The sequence below is a fragment of the Zalophus californianus genome, chromosome 6 (assembly GCF_009762305.2).
Source record: "Zalophus californianus isolate mZalCal1 chromosome 6, mZalCal1.pri.v2, whole genome shotgun sequence".
Taxonomy (NCBI): domain Eukaryota; kingdom Metazoa; phylum Chordata; class Mammalia; order Carnivora; family Otariidae; genus Zalophus; species Zalophus californianus.
Window position 1 is genome coordinate 59933253 of NC_045600.1, and position 17944 is coordinate 59951196.

The window sequence follows — 17944 nt, forward strand, 5'->3', positions numbered from 1 at the left end:
TTTGTGGAAGTTTATATTGAAATGAGGTCAGGTAAACTAATGACTGCTTGGTATTTTATGACAAGTTTTATAACCTTGGAGTTGCCATAACTTTCAAACGATCATCAATAAAGTTTTATTGCGAATGGGTCGCCATGTGTCTGAATGCTTTTGCACATAGTAAAGGTCTGCTGCCCCATTGGCTTAGCTCACCAGCCCCTTTTCACCCCAGTCATAAAGTCCTCTTCTTTTTATTGAGGGTTGAAAAGTCCTCAAGTCTTCTCTTCCATTAGGTTGGCAATTCCGGGACTACATGGAAATTATTTATTCATAATTAAATGATGTGTACAACTAAATTTGCAAGAGTATGTAATGACTTTTTAAATATATTTTAAATGGACTCAATAAAATAAATAATATGGGGCGGGGAGTGTCTGACAATAGTGTACTCCAGAAACACGTGTTTGAATGCTAGGCTATGTATATGTGTATGCCCCCAGAGAGCGGCTATTGCATAATTAGGCGCTGAGGGACGGACAATGGTCTTAAAGATAAAACAAGTTACCTAAGGTTTTTCTAACTGAACAGAGGATCTCAACGATTTAGGAGACCTCACATTTCGTTCTACCCTGAATCGTCCCAAAGGAAGAAAGCTGGATTGGGCCGGGTCTCTTGCTTGCCGGATTGCCCCCAAACACATTCCCAGAAACGCTCCCCAGGGCTGAACATGAACTCCCAAGTGCCTAATGCATAGCGTCAGCTCTCAGGCTCTTGTCAAGCCTGCATACACAAGTACTTCGTCTGCTGTCACATGTGTGCAAATGAAGCCGAGAAAAATGTCCTGCGATTTGGATGAACAGAGCTGTAACGAAAAATTGTACAAAAACGAAGCCTCTGCCGTCTGCGCCCTTCAGACAACTACTCTCCTTCAGGCGAAGGTTGTGACCCAGGAGGCGAGAGTGGCAAGAGTGCTGCCAGAGTGGCGGATGGAGACGGAGAAGCAAGACGAAACTTGGAAAACTGGACGCACCCACTCGTCCCATCCCCGGACCGCAGTTAAAGAGCCTGCTCTGGTGTCTGGCAGGCCCCCGGGTAGGAAAGCCCTCGATTCTCGACTTTCTCGTACCAACTTGCGCAAATCCGCCACCCCTAACCCTCCCGTTTGCAAGGTTGCTCTAGGGGAAGGGATTGGTAAATACCGCCCTCTCTCGGATCTCCGGTAACTCTCCCCAGCGCGCTGAATCCGCTCCTCTCCAGGCTTGGCGTCCAGTACCCGCAGCCGTGCGGGACCTCCAGCTCCATGTGAAGGTGCCCGCTGCGCGTCTCCTTCCCGCCGGCCGAGGCCTCCAGAGCCCCGGATCCGAAACCCGAGCGCTGAGCCCGATCTGCGGAGCTAAGGGGGCCCCGAGCCCCTGCCGGACGCCTCAGCCTGGTTGCGAAAGAGCGTGGATACCCGCGCGGTTCTTTCCCCGGCAGGGCGCTCCGGACCCTGCTTGGCTTTGCGAGCGCGGCTGCGGCCGTGTGGTCCCGCCGCGGAGTCCTCCGCAAGCGGGAAACCCGCAGACCTTCTAGGACTTAACGAACTGCCTACTCTGAATCGCTAAAGAGCTCAGACCTGAGGGTCTCTTGATGATATTTGGTGGCCACCGCGAGCGGGCTTGGGGTTCCCCAAGGCAAAGATGTAGCGGGGGAACTGGCTCCCAGCCCACCCCTCATCTCCTACCAGTCACCAGCCGAGGCTTGCCTGACCGCTCCCACTGAGGCACCAAGGGCAGCCATGGCCCAATAAATGGCTTCTGGGTCATCACGGGGAGCCCAGGTCGAGAGCGCGCAGGTGCCGAGACTCTGCAGCACGTCCTCTGCGCCCGAGAGCCGCAGGATGGGGTTCCGAGGCCGGCCTCAGACACCCGGACCTCCATGCGCCGTGGCTCGGAGCGCCAGGAAGCAGTGCTTGCTGGGGTCCCGGCCGCGGCGCAGGCGGGGGCCACCGACTCGCTCCATCTGAGGTTTGCGCAGCCAGAGTTCCGCTGGGGAAGGCTGGCAGCGGGGCGCAGCCACGGGCTGTGGCGCCATCTCCCGAGGAAACCTCGCAGGAAGTGCGACTCCACAGGTGGCCCTTGCCGCGGCTTCTTCCGGGTAGCGCAAAGGCCCCCGTCCGCACCATTTCCCCTCGTAACGCCCTGAAACACCTCCAGAAGTGCCTGTGGTAACAATTACTAAACCGATGGTCGGTGTCCTCCCCAAGTGAGGAAAGGTCCTAGCTTCCCGGGATGGTCTACACACACCCACGCACGTACCTGCTCGTGGGTCCCCGCCTGGGGAAAGGGCAGGGGGCTGCAGCCTCCCCAGCACGAGACGGCCTTCTGTCACCTGCGAAGGGATCTCGGCCCCTCCTCACGTCCACTACAGCCAGGTGCCCAAGACTCCAGCAAGAAGTAGGAGGAGATGACTCAAGATGGAGGGTATTTGTGGCCCCTGAGGCAGGCTTCAGGTTGCAGTGGGATCGAGTCTTCCGGAAGGGATCCAGCTCTTCTCCCGGGACTTGAACAAAGCCAACCTGTCTGCGGTCACTTCCACTCTGTCACGGGGGATGAGCCCCCCCGCCCTCTGCACCGCCACAGAAAGAGAGGAAGCTTTTACTGTTTCTGCCATCAAGGTTAGAGATTTTTGCAAGTGACGTTTTTAAAAGAAATTAAGTCAGAGAGTGGGAGCAAAAGATACAGAAAGAAAACCGTTTTCAGAGTTGGGTTCCTGGTGTTAATTACAGTCGAGCCCCCTACCCCTGCGCCCCTTCAGGGGCACACCATTCCCGAGTTCCTTTCTCCGGCTTCAGTCTTGGACGTGGACTTCTCTGTTAGGGAGCACTGTTCACTTGAGTCTAACAACAGAGTAGTACATCATTTCTCTTTATACCCTAATAGCTGCTGTAACCCCACCTTATTAAAATCAGCCAAGGATGGCTGTGAAGGGAGAATCTTCAGGTAGAATGCAGGAGCTAGATCCCCCCAGTCCAAATAATCTCTGGAGAACTGCTCTGGGTCATGCTCTTGCTGTAATTATCCTACCATTTTAACATTGACTTCGGGAGGTGTTGCTGCCCTTTTAAAACTCCGGCCAAGGGCCGTTAAGTACCTATCCTCATTAGTCTACAATGGCACACTCATATATTCAACACCTTTTTATTGAGCACCTGCTATGTGTCACGCATTGTGCTAACTGCTGGGGGCACAATGACAAAGAACAAAGACATGGCCTTACAGACGAGCTGGACCTTTTGGCTAATAAAATACCGCTTTCAGCTTGGGATTTGCTATAGGGCTGGCTATTTCCTCCTGGCAAAGGCAGATTTTTTTCTTTTCCGTTTTTAAGTGTTCTCAAATACAATTACACTGTTTGTAAATCAAGGAGAGGGGTGCCAACAAGAAAAGTGGTTGCTCCAGCCAACCTGAAACCTAGCTTCAAAATCCAGGAATCCAGGTAGCTGAGAACTACCTCTTGTTTGGATGATTCACCCAACGTGGTGTGGTCTTTCTTTATAGCTTCAGTAAGACAGTAATATCAAAAGTAGGGAAATGCTCAGACAGAAAAGGAGATACCCATTAACGGTGGCAGGCAGCTGTTTCCTCACAATGATATCCTGTTGTAACAGAACAAACCCTAAAAATGCTGCTATTCATTCAGCAGGGCAGGGGCACCTCTCTGCTTATCTCCTGGCCTTTCTCCCTTCTTTCCTAGGGCAAAGGAAAATTCCCCTATTCACATGGTGTAAACTTTGATAGCCAACTAAAGAAGTTCCAGGGCCCACCCAAACAAAGATCTGAAGGAGAGCCCCTCTACCCCCGAAGACCAGCCAAGAGAGAAGACCCTGTATGGGAGGCATAAGTTTCCATCAGAGCCCTCCTCTACAGGGAGCTAGAGGGGGGTGGATTTGGCTCCAGGCTTCATTCCCTGAAACTTTCCCTGCCACTCTTTTCAGAGCTCGGCTTCTAAATGAAAGCCACAAGCCACAAGCTCTTGCAAGGTCAATAAACATAATTTCCTTTTTTTGATAAGGTTGCTAGAATGAGGGAATGCTTACATCTTACTTTTGCACATGTTGCAGTTTTATAAAGCACTTTTATACATATTTCATTTATTAACCTTGATAAGCTTTGACAATCTACATATGGGGAATCTGAGGCATAGAGAAATAGTGACTTTTAACCAAAATGGAAAGAACATGGAAGGTAGCAAAATTGGTACAGTTATAGATTTGTTTTACAGTAAGCATTTAACAAAGTTCTTTATAGTAGCCCTAGAGCTAAGATACAGGAATGCAGCCTGGGTGATATAATTAGTTGAATGGCTCATTTACTCCTTCGTTCTTCAGACTAATCACTTTTTCTTTTAAGCATATTCTGTGTGTCAGGAACTGGACTCAGCAGTGGAAATACAAAGATAGATAAGCCACAGCCCTTGGGGAGCTCACAGTTGAGTGAGGAAAGAGACATGTTAAAATAGCAATAGTGATAGTAAGGTGATAATACAATGTGGTAATGGAGTCAGACACAAAATGCTGTAGAAATGCAAAAGGGTTCCAGAGGGTGGTCTTCAAGCCTATGCCAGCTTATTGGCATGCTCTCGCATTTGTGGAAAACATGACACTTAGAAAGGATAAGAAATTTGAAGGAGGACGCAATCAATATAGAGAAATACCTTAAATAGGAGTAATTGACCATAACTCGTGCTAATCAATATATGGTAAATATAAAATTCTACATTCAGATACAAAATAATTGCATGAATATATGAAGGGACTGTTAGGGATGGCAGCATAGTTAAGCTCAAAGGCCTCCATTTGATTGCCAACTTAACATAATCCTAGGATGTTAATGTTCTTAGCTTGTGCTAAAGGTAAAGTAAAGTAAAATACTGTGTTAAATAAAGTAAAATAAAGTAATAAAGTAAAATAGTGTGTTACTATGTATCTCTTTCCAACTCCGTGTTCTGCTCCCCTGGGGTTGGAACATGTCTTAGTTCTGCTTTCCACCCATAGTATGCTGAAAGACCCTCAACCAAGTATAGTACTGACTGATGGAACTGAGATTGTTAATAGAGACCAGAAGACTCAGGGAGGACAGCAGGGCTGTTTTCAAATACTGGAAAGGCTCTCATGTATGAAAGGTGTGTGTGTGTGTGTGTGTGTGTGTGTGTGTGTGTGTGTGTGTCTAACATAAATAAATAAAACTTTAAAAATAAAAACGGGGATGCCTGGGTGGCTCAGTCAGTTAAGCCTCCAACTCTTGATTTCTGCTCAGGTCATGATCTCAGGGTCCTGGCATCCAGCCCCGTGTTGGGCTCCCCACTCAGCAGGGAGTCTGCTTGAGATTCTCTCCATCTCCCTCTACACACCCACCCCGCTCTCTCTTTCTCTGTCTCTCTAAAATAAATAAATTAGTCTTTTTTTTTTTTAAGTGTTGAACTTACTCAACCAAAGGAGCACAGTCAAGGTTTTCTCAGTTTGTAATCCAGAGGTTGATGGAGCAAGGCATGCTCTATGAGCTTGACTATCCTTTCCTGGTGGATGCTCCATGAATATAGGGCCCTTGTCTGTCTTGTTCATTTGGTAATCTCAGTGCTTTGCTCATAGAAGGCAGCCAATAAAGTTTTGTTGTAAGAATGAATAAATGAATTATTCCATGTGGCTCCAAAGGACAGGGCTGAGGCTCAAGGGCAAAAGTGTAAAGTTGGATGATAAATGAAGTCAATTAATTTGCCTACTAATTAAGATCACCAGTGTAAGGAAAGATGCATGATTCACATTTTTAATTTCAACCATCACTCACCTAATTATATTTACTACTACTACTATTATATTTTACTGTTATCTTGTTCTTGAGGTTATTTATGTCTCCTATGTGTGTATGACAGAAATACCATATAACTTATATTAGTAAAATAGTGTGTTACTATGTATCTCTTTCCAACTCCGTGTTCAGTGACAAGATGGTAGCTTTAAATTTGCTATGGTGAAGAATTTATATCACAGAAATCAGGAATTGCTCCAAACAGGGCTCTTTCATTCCCCCAAGAGGGCTTGTTGTTAAACATTGACACACCACTGCGCAGACCTCTAGGCCTGACACTGTAAGCATGGAACCTGAAGAACTTAAAGAGAGATGAAGTGAAAAATACTTTTTTTTAATGTTTCATTCTTTTAAAGACCTTATTTATTTATTTGAGAGAGAGAGAGAGAGAGAGAGAGAGAGAGAGAGAGCATGAGTGGGGGGAGGGGCAGAGGGAGAAGGACAAGCAGACTCCTGCTGAGCACGGAGCCCGATGTGGGACTCGATCCCAGGACCCCACAATCATGACCCAAGCTGAAATCAGATGCTTAACTGACTGAGCCACCCAGGCGCCCGAAAAATACTTTTATAGAATGGTTGCGAAAGTATGGTTCTGGAGACAGACTGCCTGATTTGAATCATGGTTTGTTCACTTATTGGCTATTAAGAAATTCTAATGTATTGCCTCAGCATTTTGAGCTCCTATCCTTTGCTAGATTCCAGGCAGAGTAAAAGTTAAATTCAGGTTGTTTTAAAAACATAGTCTACAAGATAGAAAAGACTCTCAGGTGACAGTTAACTACGCCATTTTAAAAAAAATTTATTATGTTATGTTAATCACCATACATTACATCATTAGTTTTTGATGTAGTGTTCCATGATTCATTGTTTGTGTATAACACCCAGTGCTCCATTCAATACATGCCCTGGGTTAGCCTGGTGATGAGTATTAAAGAGGGCACCATTTTTTTTTAATGCTGCTAGTTGTAAAATCTCTACTAAGTTTTACCTGTTTTAGGATTTAGTGGCAAAATTTAAGCTTCTATACTGGAGTTGTATGTAACATAATTCATTGATGACCACATTAGATTATCTTTTTGAGCGTGAAGGAAGAGCTGTCCAAAAGATGTGACTTTGCCATTTTATCCATTGATCTCATTCATTCATTCTCCTATGTGCAAAGTATAAGAGGGCAAGGAAATGAATTTGATAGATGCCTGTGATCCAGGATCTTACAACACATGGGATACAGCCATGGGAATTCTCTTGGGAAGACAGCCATGCAAACAACTAATTACAATAATGTAATGATGAGTGCAAACCTTTAGGATTATAAAGAATGCAATGATTATCTTGAAGAGACAAACAATATGCTAGATGAGAGGGTATAGGAAGACATAACTAATTCTGACAGGCTAAAATCAAAGGCCTCTTGTACATTCATCCAACGATGTTCTCAAATTTAAGTATTTGTTGGTTACGGATAATTATAGAAGAGTCTTATGGCTGTTCTTAAGGGAAAGGTGGCTGTATGGGGCAGGGGTGGCTCTTGGGATTTGTTTTGTTTTATGCTGCTTTACTGAGAGGACAACTAAATTAAGCCCAATGTAAGATAGCCTATCTGTAAGTGATCATGAAGTGCATGGAGCTCATTGTAAAAGCTCTGGATTTAGGAGATTTAGGGGAGAGCTGGACTCAGGTCTGGTTTGTGTCACCAATTACTTTGGGAAGTCATTTTTCCCTCTCTGTATCATCTACAATATCTGGGGCTTAAATGATCCGTAAGCTCCAAGGCCCTGAGATTATATGGGGAGAAAGATAGGGGAAAAGGAAGACTTGCATTGAGAGACTTTTTTTTTTTTATCTTGCAAGTTTCCTAGACTTGACTGCTCATGTTGAGAACGGAGGAAAAGATGGAGATGCTGGAGATCAGGATTACTGTCTATACTGCTGATGAACTGTTCTATCAGAATCTTTCCTGGATCTAGTTGCAATAGCCTGGCTCAAGACACACCTGAATCATGGTAAGACAAGTGAAACTCTAAGAGAATCTCAGGGTTAACTCTATTTCAAGGAGGTCTTAATGCTTTGGAACTGCACACTGCTTTTGCAGAGAAGGGCTATGGTGATGAAGTTCTCCAAATGTGAGGATTGGGAAAACCTATTCAGTGCTTTTCTCTCACTACCTCTCTTTCTCATATGGAACACCTATCTTCACTTAAATCTGAATTCTCTTAAAATACTTTATTCCTTCTTACCCACACTGTCTCTTCCAGCATCCCCACAATCCAGCACACATCTCCCAGGACTTATTAATGTGCTGCTGCTTCCAGCTATGTGACTTTACTTACACAAATTCCCAGAAGACCAAACATTGGTATGGATATCATGAAAGATTATTGATTAATTTTGCAATTTTTCCCATCTTTTTCCTCCCCATGTGGAACTCTCATTGGTTTCAAAGAGTTATAAATACACTTTTGTTCTTTTGTTTTTTTGTGAATACTTGGGGAAAAAAGCATACCTTTAACATCCCTGGTGTTGGAAATGCTTAGGGGTCAGAGTCAAGTGTGGGTGCACATGTGCAGCTCACATTGTAAGGCGAGAGGGGCCTCTTGCTAAGTCTCATGTGCCATTCAGAACTAGTTATTTTCTCTGACAGAGGAAGCCTTAAGGTTTCCATCAGCTATTTGTGAGCAATAACACAAGAGATGTTAAAGTCCTTCTTAATTTGGGTGTATTGTTATGATCCGAGGAATGAATGCGCTATGTCTTAACCCTCATATTCGTGCATCTCCCATGGCAAGGCTGAGAAATTAAAAACACAAGGTGTACACATGAAGTCTGAGACTACCTGGACTAGGGTGAATTTCAGAAGACTCCCAGTGATGTGACTTCCCAGCCTTAATTACCCAGGTTACTTATCTATACAGCTCTCTATTTCCAAGAGTAAAATATTGATGGGGAGGAGAGAAAATATTGATGGAAAGGAGGGAAAATGTTGATGGAGAGGAGGACCCATTCTGTTGTTCATGGGTTAGATGTGGGTAGAGGAGGAAGGGATCCAAGATCCAGGCAAAGGAAATAGTGTTCATAAAGTAAAGTCTTGGGGAATTTTATAGCCTTTTACTATTACAAAAGCAATACATATGGTAGCAAATCAGAAAATAAAAATAAACATACATTTTAAAAAATTAAAACGTATTTCTACCAACAAGAGACAACCACTGCCAATTTTTAATGTATATTCTTCTAGACCTCTCTTTCTCTGTGTGTGTGTGTTTGTTAAATGAGATCCCACTGTACTTGCTTTTTTTTAAAAGATTTTATTTATTGGGGCGCCTGGGTGGCTCAGTTGGTTGGGCGGCTGCCTTTGGCTCAGATCGTGATCCTGGGGTCTTGGGATTGAGCCCCACGTCCAGCTCCCTGCTCAGCGGAGAGCCTGCTTCTCCCTCTCCCTCTGCCTACTTGTGCTCTCTAGCTCTCTGTCAAATAAATAAATAAAATCTTATTTATTTATTTGACAGAGAGAGACAGCGAGAGAGGGAACACAAGCAGGGGGAGTGGGAGAGGGAGAAGCAGGCTTCCCGCGGAGCAGAGAGCCCGATGCGGGGCTCGATCCCAGGACCCTGGGATCATGACCTGAGCCGACAATCTCTAACTTTCCATATCGGGGTGTTTTCAGTTTTCATTCCATAAATTAACTATATCAAATACAAATTTCCCAGTGATCCCAAAAGGTCATTTACAGGATCTAATGCAGTACCACCTGAATTCTGGTTGTGTCCCGTGAGTCTCGTTTTGAAAGCAGCATAGCTACAATCCACTGAAGAGGCTAAGCCAGAGTCCGTCAGGCTGTCATACTTTCTGGCTGTCTACTCCTGATGTTGCTTAGCTTGTTCCTCTACCTCTTATGTCTCCTCCAAATTGGAAGTTTGACATTTGATTTGAAGGTTTGGAGTGGGAGACAAGAAGTATCTGAAGATTTTGTGAAGATCAAGAAATGATTGTCATTGGGCGCCTGGGTGGCTCAGTCGTTAAGCGTCTGCCTTTGGCTCAGGTCATGATCCCAGGGTCATGGGATTGAGTCCTGCATCGGGCTCCCTGCTCAGCGGGGAAGCCTGCTTCTCCCTCTGCCTCTCTCTCTCTCTGTCTCTCATGAATAAATAAATAAAATCTTTAAAAAAAAAGAAATGATTGTCATTAAAAATAATGTACAGGAATACATCATATACCAAGAAACTGGAGAGAACACAATAAAGGAATCATGGTGGCTAGAGCTGAAAGATTTTACTGTGGTCCTGTCAGAGAACTCTTTGGGACTTCCCAGAAATAATAGGGAGATATCGAGTGGAACTAAATTCCCAAATGGGCAATTGAAGACACAGAACCCTTATAATTTGGGCATAAATATAAATGTGATCTCAGTTATATCCACAGGCTGGTGACATTTGGGTTATATCTAGAAAGATGTCCAAAATATATAACTATAAAGGTAATGATGCATGTGGTTAAAAAAATTATACTGTAGGGGTGCCTGGGTGGCTCAGTCAGGTAAGCGTCTGCCTTCGGCTCAGGTCACGATCTCAGGGTCCTGGGATCGAGCCCCGCATCGGGCTCCCTGCTCAGTGTGGAGTCTGCTTCTCCCTCTGCCTCTGCTCCTCCCTCTCATTCTCTATCTCACTCTCTCTCAAATAAATAAATAAATAATCTTTTTTTTTTTAATTTTTTATTGTTATGTTAATCACCATATATTACATCATTAGTTTTTGGTGCAGTGTTCCATGATTCATTGTTTGTTCATAACACCAGTGCTCCATGCAGAACGTGCCCTCCTCAATACCCATCACCAGGCTAACCCATCCCCCTACCTCCCTCCCCTCTAGAACCCTCAGTTTGTTTTTCAGAGTCCATCATCTCTCATGGTTCGTCTCCCCCTCTGACATACTCCCCTTTTCTTCCTCTCCTGTTATCTTCTTCTTTTTCTTTTTTCTTAAAATATGTTGCATTATTTGTTTCAGAAGTACAGATCTGTGATTCAACAGTCTTGCACAATTCACAGCGCTCACCGTAGCACATACCCTCCCCAATATCTATCATCCAGCCACCCCATCCCTCCCACCCCCAACCACTCCAGTAACACTCAGTTTCTTTCCTGAGATTAAGAATTCCTCATATCAGTGAGGTCATGTGATACATGTCTTTCTCTGATTGACTTATTTCACTCAGCATAACACCCTCCAGTTCCATCCACGTCGTTGCAAATGGCAAGATCTCATTCCTTTTGATGGCTGCATAATATTCCATTGTGTATATATACCACATCTTCTTTATCCATTCATCTGTCGATGGGCATCTTGGCTCTTTCCACAGTTTGGCTATGGTGGACATTGCTGCTATAAACATTGGGGTACATGTACCCCTTCGGGTCCCTACATTTGTATCTTTGTGGTAAATACCCAGTAGTGCAATTGCTGGATCGAACGGTAGCTCTAATTTCAACTGTTTGAGGAACCTCCATACTGTTTTCCAGAGGGGTTGCACCAGCTTGCATTCCCACCAACAGTGTAGGAGGGTTCCCCTTTCTCCACATCCCCGCCAACATCTGTCGTTCCCTGACTTGTTAATTTTAGCCATTCTGACGGGTGTGAGGTGGTATCTCATTGAGGTTTTGATTTGGATTTCCCTGATGCCAAGCGATGTTGAGCACTTTTTCATGTGCCTGTTGGCCATTTGGATGTCTTCTTTGGAGAAATGTCTGTTCATGTCTTCTGCCCATTTCTTGATTGGATTATTTGTTCTTTGAGTGTTGAGTTTGATAAGTTCTTTATAGATTTTGGATACTAGCCCTTTATCTGATACGTCATTTGCAAATATTTTCTCCCATTCTGTCGGTTGTCTTTTGGTTTTGTGGACTGTTTCTTTTGCTGTGCAGAAGCTTTTTATCTTGATGAAATCCCAATAGTTCATTTTTGCCCTGGCTTCCCGTGCCTTTGGCGATGTTTCTAGGAAGAAGTTGCTGCGGCTAAGGTCGAAAAGGTTGCTACCTGTGTTCTCCTTTAGGATTTGGATGGACTCCTGTCTCACGTTTAAGTCTTTCAACCATTTGGAGTCTATTTTTGTGTGTGGTGTAAGGAAATGGTCCAGTTTCATTCTTCTGCATGTGGCTGTCCAATTTTCCCAACACCATTTGTTGAAGAGACTGTCTTTTTGCCATTGGACATTCTTTCCTGCTTTGTCAAAAATAAGTTGACCATAGAGTTGAGGGTCCATTTCTGGGCTCTCAATTCTGTTCCATTGATCTATGTGTCTGTTTTTGTGCCAGTACCATACTGTCTTGATGATGACAGCTTTGTAATAGAGCTGGAAGTCCGGAATTGTGATGCCGCCAGCTTTGCTTTTCTTTTTCAGTATTCCTCTGGCTATTCTGGGTCTCTTCTGGTTCCATACAAATTTTAGGATTATTTGTTCCATTTCTTTGAAAAAAGTGGATGGTATTTTGATGGGGATTGCATTGAATGTGTAGATTGCTCTAGGTAGCATTGACATCTTCACAATGTTGATTCTCCCAATCCATGAGCATGGAACGTTTTTCCATTTCTTTGTGTCTTCTTCAATTTCTTTCCTGAGTATTTTATAGTTTTCTGAGTACAGATCCTTTGCCTCTTTGGTTAGATTTATTCCTAGGTATCTAATGGTTTTGGGTGCAATTGTAAATGGGATAGACTCCTTGATTTGTCTCTCTTCTGTCTTGTTGTTGGTGTATAGGAATGCCACTGATTTCTGTGCATTGATTTTATATCCTGCTACTTTACTGAATTCCTGTATGAGTTTTAGCAGTTTTGGGGTGGAGTCTTTTGGGTTTTCCACATACAGTATCATATCATCTGCAAAGAGTGAGAGTTTGACTTCCTCTTTGCCGATTTGGATGCCTTTGATTTCTTTTTGTTGTCTGATTGCTGTGGCTAGGACTTCTAATACTATGTTGAATAGCAGTGGTGAGAGTGGACATCCCTGCCGCGTTCCTGACCTTAGGGGAAAAGCTCTCAGCCTTTCCCCATTGAGAATGATATTCGCTGTAGGTTTTTCGTAGATGGCTTTTATGATATTGAGGTATGTACCCTCTATCCCTATACTCTGAAGAGTTTTGATCAAGAAAGGATGTTGTACTTTGTCAAATGCTTTTTCTGCATCTATTGAGAGGATCATATGATTCTTGTTCTTTCTTTTGTTAATGTATTGTATCACGTTGATTGATTTGCGGATGTTGAACCAGCCTTGCAGCCCAGGAATAAATCCCACTTGGTCGTGGTGAATAATCCTTTTAATGTACTGTTGGATCCTATTGGCTAGTATTTTGGTGAGAATTTTTGCATCTATGTTCATCAAGGATATTGGTCTGTAATTCTCTTTTTTGATGGGGTCTTTGTCTGGTTTTGGGATCAAGGTAATGCTGGCCTCATAAAATGAGTTTGGAAGTTTCCCTTCCATTTCTATTTTTTGGAACAGTTTCAGGAGAATAGGTATTAATTCTTCTTGAAATGTCTGATAGAATTCCCCTGGGAAGCCATCTGGCCCTGGGCTTTTGTTTCTTGGGAGATTTTTGATGACTGTTTCAATTTCCGTAGTGGTTATAGGTCTGTTCAGGTTTTCTATTTCTTCCTGGTTCAATTTTGGTAGTTGATACATCTCTAGGAATGCACCCATTTCTTCCAGGTTATCTAATTTGCTGGCATAGAGTTGCTCATAATATGTTCTTATAATTGTTTGTATTTCTTTGGTGTTGCTTGTGATCTCTCCTCTTTCATTCATGATTTTGTTGATTTGGGTCATTTCTCTTTTCTTTTTGATCAGTCTGGCCAGGGGTTTATCAATCTTGTTAATTCTTTCAAAGAACCAGCTCCTAGTTTCGTTGATCTGTTCTACTGTTCTTTTGGTTTCTAGTTCATTGATTTCTGCTCTGATCTTTATGATTTCTCTTCTCCTGCTGGGTTTAGGCTTTCTTTGCTGTTCTTTCTCCAGCTCCTTTAGATGTAGGGTTAGGTTGTGTATTTGAGACCTTTCTTGTTTCTTGAGAAAGGCTTGTATTGCTATATACTTTCCTCTCAGGACTGCCTTTGCTGTATCCCAAAGATTTTGAACAGTTGTGTTTTCATTTTCATTGGTTTCCATGAATTTTTTTAATTCTTCTTTAATTTCTTGGTTGACCCATTCATTCTTTAGTAGGATGCTCTTTAGCCTCCATGTATTTGAGTTCTTTCCGACTTTCCTCTTGTGGTTGAGTTCTAGTTTCAAAGCATTGTGGTCTGAAAATATGCAGGGAATGATCCCAATCTTTTGGTACCGATTGAGACCTGATTTGTGACCTAGGATGTGATCAATTCTGGAGAATGTTCCATGGGCACTAGAGAAGAATGTGTATTCCGTTGCTTTGGGATGGAATGTTCTGAATATGTCTGTGAAGTCCATTTGGTCCAGTGTGTCATTTAACATCTTTATTTCCTTGTTGATCTTTTGCTTAGATGATCTGTCCATTTCAGTCAGGGGGGTGTTAAAATCCCCCACTATTATTGTATTGTTGTCAATGTGTTTCTTTGCTTTTGTTATTAATTGGCTTATATAATTGGCTGCTCCCATGTTCGGGGCATAGATATTTACAATTGTTAGATCTTCTTGTTGGATAGACCCTTTAAGTAGGATATAGTGTCCTTCCTCATCTCTTATTACAGTCTTTGTTTTAAAATCTAGTTTGTCTGATATAAGGATTGCCACCCCAGCTTTCTTTTGGTGTCCATTAGCATGGTAAATGGTTTTCCACCCCCTCACTTTCAATCTGGGGGTGTCTTTGGGTGTAAAATGAGTCTCTTGCAGACAGCATATTGATGGGTCTTGTTTTTTAATCCAATCTGATAGCCTGTGTCTTTTGATTGGGGCATTTAGCCCATTTACATTCAGGGTAACTACTGAAAGGTATGAATTTACTGCCATTGTATTACCTGTAAGGTGACTGTTAACTGTCTGTTGTCTGTGTTCGTTTCTGCTCTTTGCTGCTTTTAGGTTCTCTCTTTGCTTAGAGGACCCCTCTCAATATTTCTTGGAGGGCTGGTTTCGTGTTTGCAAATTCTTTTAGTTTTTGTTTGTTCTGGAAGCTTTTGATCTCTCCTTCTATTTTCAATGATAGCCTAGCTGGATATAGTATTCTTGGCTGCATATTTTTCTCGTTTAGTGCTCTGAAGATATCTTGCCAGTCCTTTCTGGCCTGCCAGGTCTCTGTGGATAGGTCTGTTGCCAATCTAATGTTTCTACCTTTGTAGGTTACATATCTCTTCACCCGAGCTGCTTTCAGGATTTTCTCTTTGTCTCTGAGACTCGTAAGTTTTACTATTAGATGTCGGGGTGTTGACCTATTTTTATTGATTTTGAGAGGGGTTCTCTGTGCCTCCTGGATTTTAATGCCTGTTTCCTTCCTCACATTAGGGAAGTTCTCTGCTATAATTTGCTCCAATATACCTTCTGCCCCTCTCTCTCTCTCTTCTTCTTCTGGGATCCCAATTATTCTAATGTTGTTTCGTCTTATCGTATCACTTATCTCTCGAATTCTGCCCTCGTGATCCTGTAGTTGTTTCTCTCTCTTTTTCTCAGCCTCTTTATTTTCTATCATTTGGTCTTCTATATCGCTGATTCTCTCTTCTGCCTCATTTATCCTAGCATTTAGTGCCCCCATTTTTGATTGCACCTCATCAATAGCCTTTTTGATTTCGATTTGGTTAGATTTTAGTTCTTTTATTTCTCCAGAAAGGGTTTCTCTAATAACTTCCACGCTTTTTTCAAGCCCAGCTAGTATCTTTAAAGTCATGATTCTGAACTCTAGGTCCGACATCGTACTAATGTCCGTATTGAGTAGGTCCCTGGCTGACGGTACTACCTCTTGTTCTTTTTGCTGAGGTGATTTCTTTCGTCTTGTCATTTTGTCCAGAGGAGAATAGATGAATGAGAGAACAAAAGGCTAACAGGTTTACTACGTCCCCAGCAAATATACTGTATACAAATCAGAAAAGACCTGAAACCAGGGGAAAAGAAAGGGAAAGAAAGAAAAAAGAAAGAGAAAAAGAAAAAAAAAAGAAAAAAAAGATAAAAACAAAAACAAAACAATTCAAAAAAGGCAGAATATGATCAAATATGATCAGGCTAGTGCATAGATCAGTGCCACACACTAGATTTTGGGCGTATTTTGGTCTGTTAGAAAAAAGTGCCTCCTAAAATTTTAAAGGAAGAAAGACATATATGTACAAAATAAGGGTTGATACAATGAAGGGATGGAAGATGACTGTAAAGATGAAAATTATAAAAGATTTTATAAAAGGACTTGGTAAGATAAGTTGTTTGAAAAAAGAAAGAAGATTTAAGGAAAAAAAAAAAAAAAGGAAAAAGGGAGAGAATGTGATCAGGCAGGAGACTAGAACAAAGCCATACACTAGTGATTTAGGGTATATTTTGATCTGTTAGAAGAAACTGTACCTCAAAATTTTAAAGAGAGAACAACTTATATATATATGCCAAAAACAAGGATAACTACTATGAAGGGATAAAATATGACTCTAAAAATGGAAAAAAAAAATTTTTTTTTTTTTTAAAAAAAGGGATTTATAAGATGTTGGTTGAAAAAGGGAAAAAGAAAAATAAAAAAAAGTCAACAAAAATTAACTTTGATGAAATAATGAATCATGGTAAAAAAAAAAAAAAAAAAAAAAAAAAAAAGAAGCCATGAATCTATGTGCAGTATTCCCCTAGCGCTGGAGTTCTCCTATTCTCCTTGATCGATCAACTTGGTCTTGGCTTGCTGGCTGTTTGTGTTGATCTTCTGGGGGAGGGGCCTGTTGCTGTGGTTTCCAAATGTCTTTGCCGGAGGCGGAATTGCCCCGCCCTTGTCGGTCCGGGCTAAGGAAGCTGCTCCAGTTTGCTCTCAGGAGCTTTTGTTCCCTGCAAGCTCTCGGCACAGCTTTGGAGGACCAGGGCGAAAATGGCGGCCTCCCAGTCTCCGCCCGGAGGAGCCGAGAACTCAGGGCCCCACTCCTCAGTGCGCCCCCAGAGAAAAGCAGTCACTCCCGTGTCCCCGGTCTCCGGCCGCTCTCCGTGCTCACCCGGCCTGTGACCGAGCGTTGCTATCTCTGGCACCCGACCCCGCTCGGAGTCTCCAAATCCAGCAGATCCCTGCAGTGCGTTCCCGCACCGCTCCTCCCCGGGAAGGAAGGGGAGTCTCCCCGGATCTGCTGCTTGTTGGGTCCTTGCTGGGGGAGCCGTGCCCCGACTGGGCCGCAGATCACAGTTTATGGCAACCCTGAGCTGAGAGCCCGCGACTCTGCTCCGTATCTGCAGCCGGCTTCCCCGCCCCGACACCTGGGAGCTCTGCCGCACTCAGGCACCCCCGGTCTCTCTGTGACCCCAAGGGTCCTGAGACCACACTGTCCCGGGAGGATTCCACCCCCCGCTTAGCCACTGCAGCGACGTCCCTCCGCCGAGCCAACTTTTAAAAGGTCCGATTTTGTGCTCCGCGGCTCTAGCACTTGCCAGAAGCGGCCGGCGGAGGCCCCTCCCCCGCCGTTTATCCTCCCGAATATCGCCTCGGATTCACTTCTCCGCACGTCCTACCTTCCAGTAAGTGGTCGCTTCTCTGTTCAGAGAGTTGTTGCTACTCTCCTGTTCGATCTCCTGTTGAGTTCGTAGGTGTTCAGAATGGTTTGATCCCTATTCAGCTGAATTCCTGAGACCAGACAAAATCTAGGTCTCCTACTCCTCCGCCATCTTGCTCCGCCCAACCCCAATAAATAATCTTTTTAAAAATCCCACTGTATAGGGATATGTAAAATAAAAAGTAAATTCTCACTTGCCCTGATCCCACTGTCCCCCTCCACCAGGTTAATAGTTTCTGCTTCTGCTTCTAGCAGTTATTATTGTAATTTTTAAAAATATATATATAATTATTCTTCTATTTCTTATTTTTATCAAATTCAGGCATCATACATTGGCCTCTGGGTAAGAAATATGTGGAATTTTGAACTTGAGGGGCTTCTCATTTCTCCTCCTGTTTAACATCTTTTTTTTTAATTCTTTTTTTTTTAAGATTTTATTTATTTATTCGA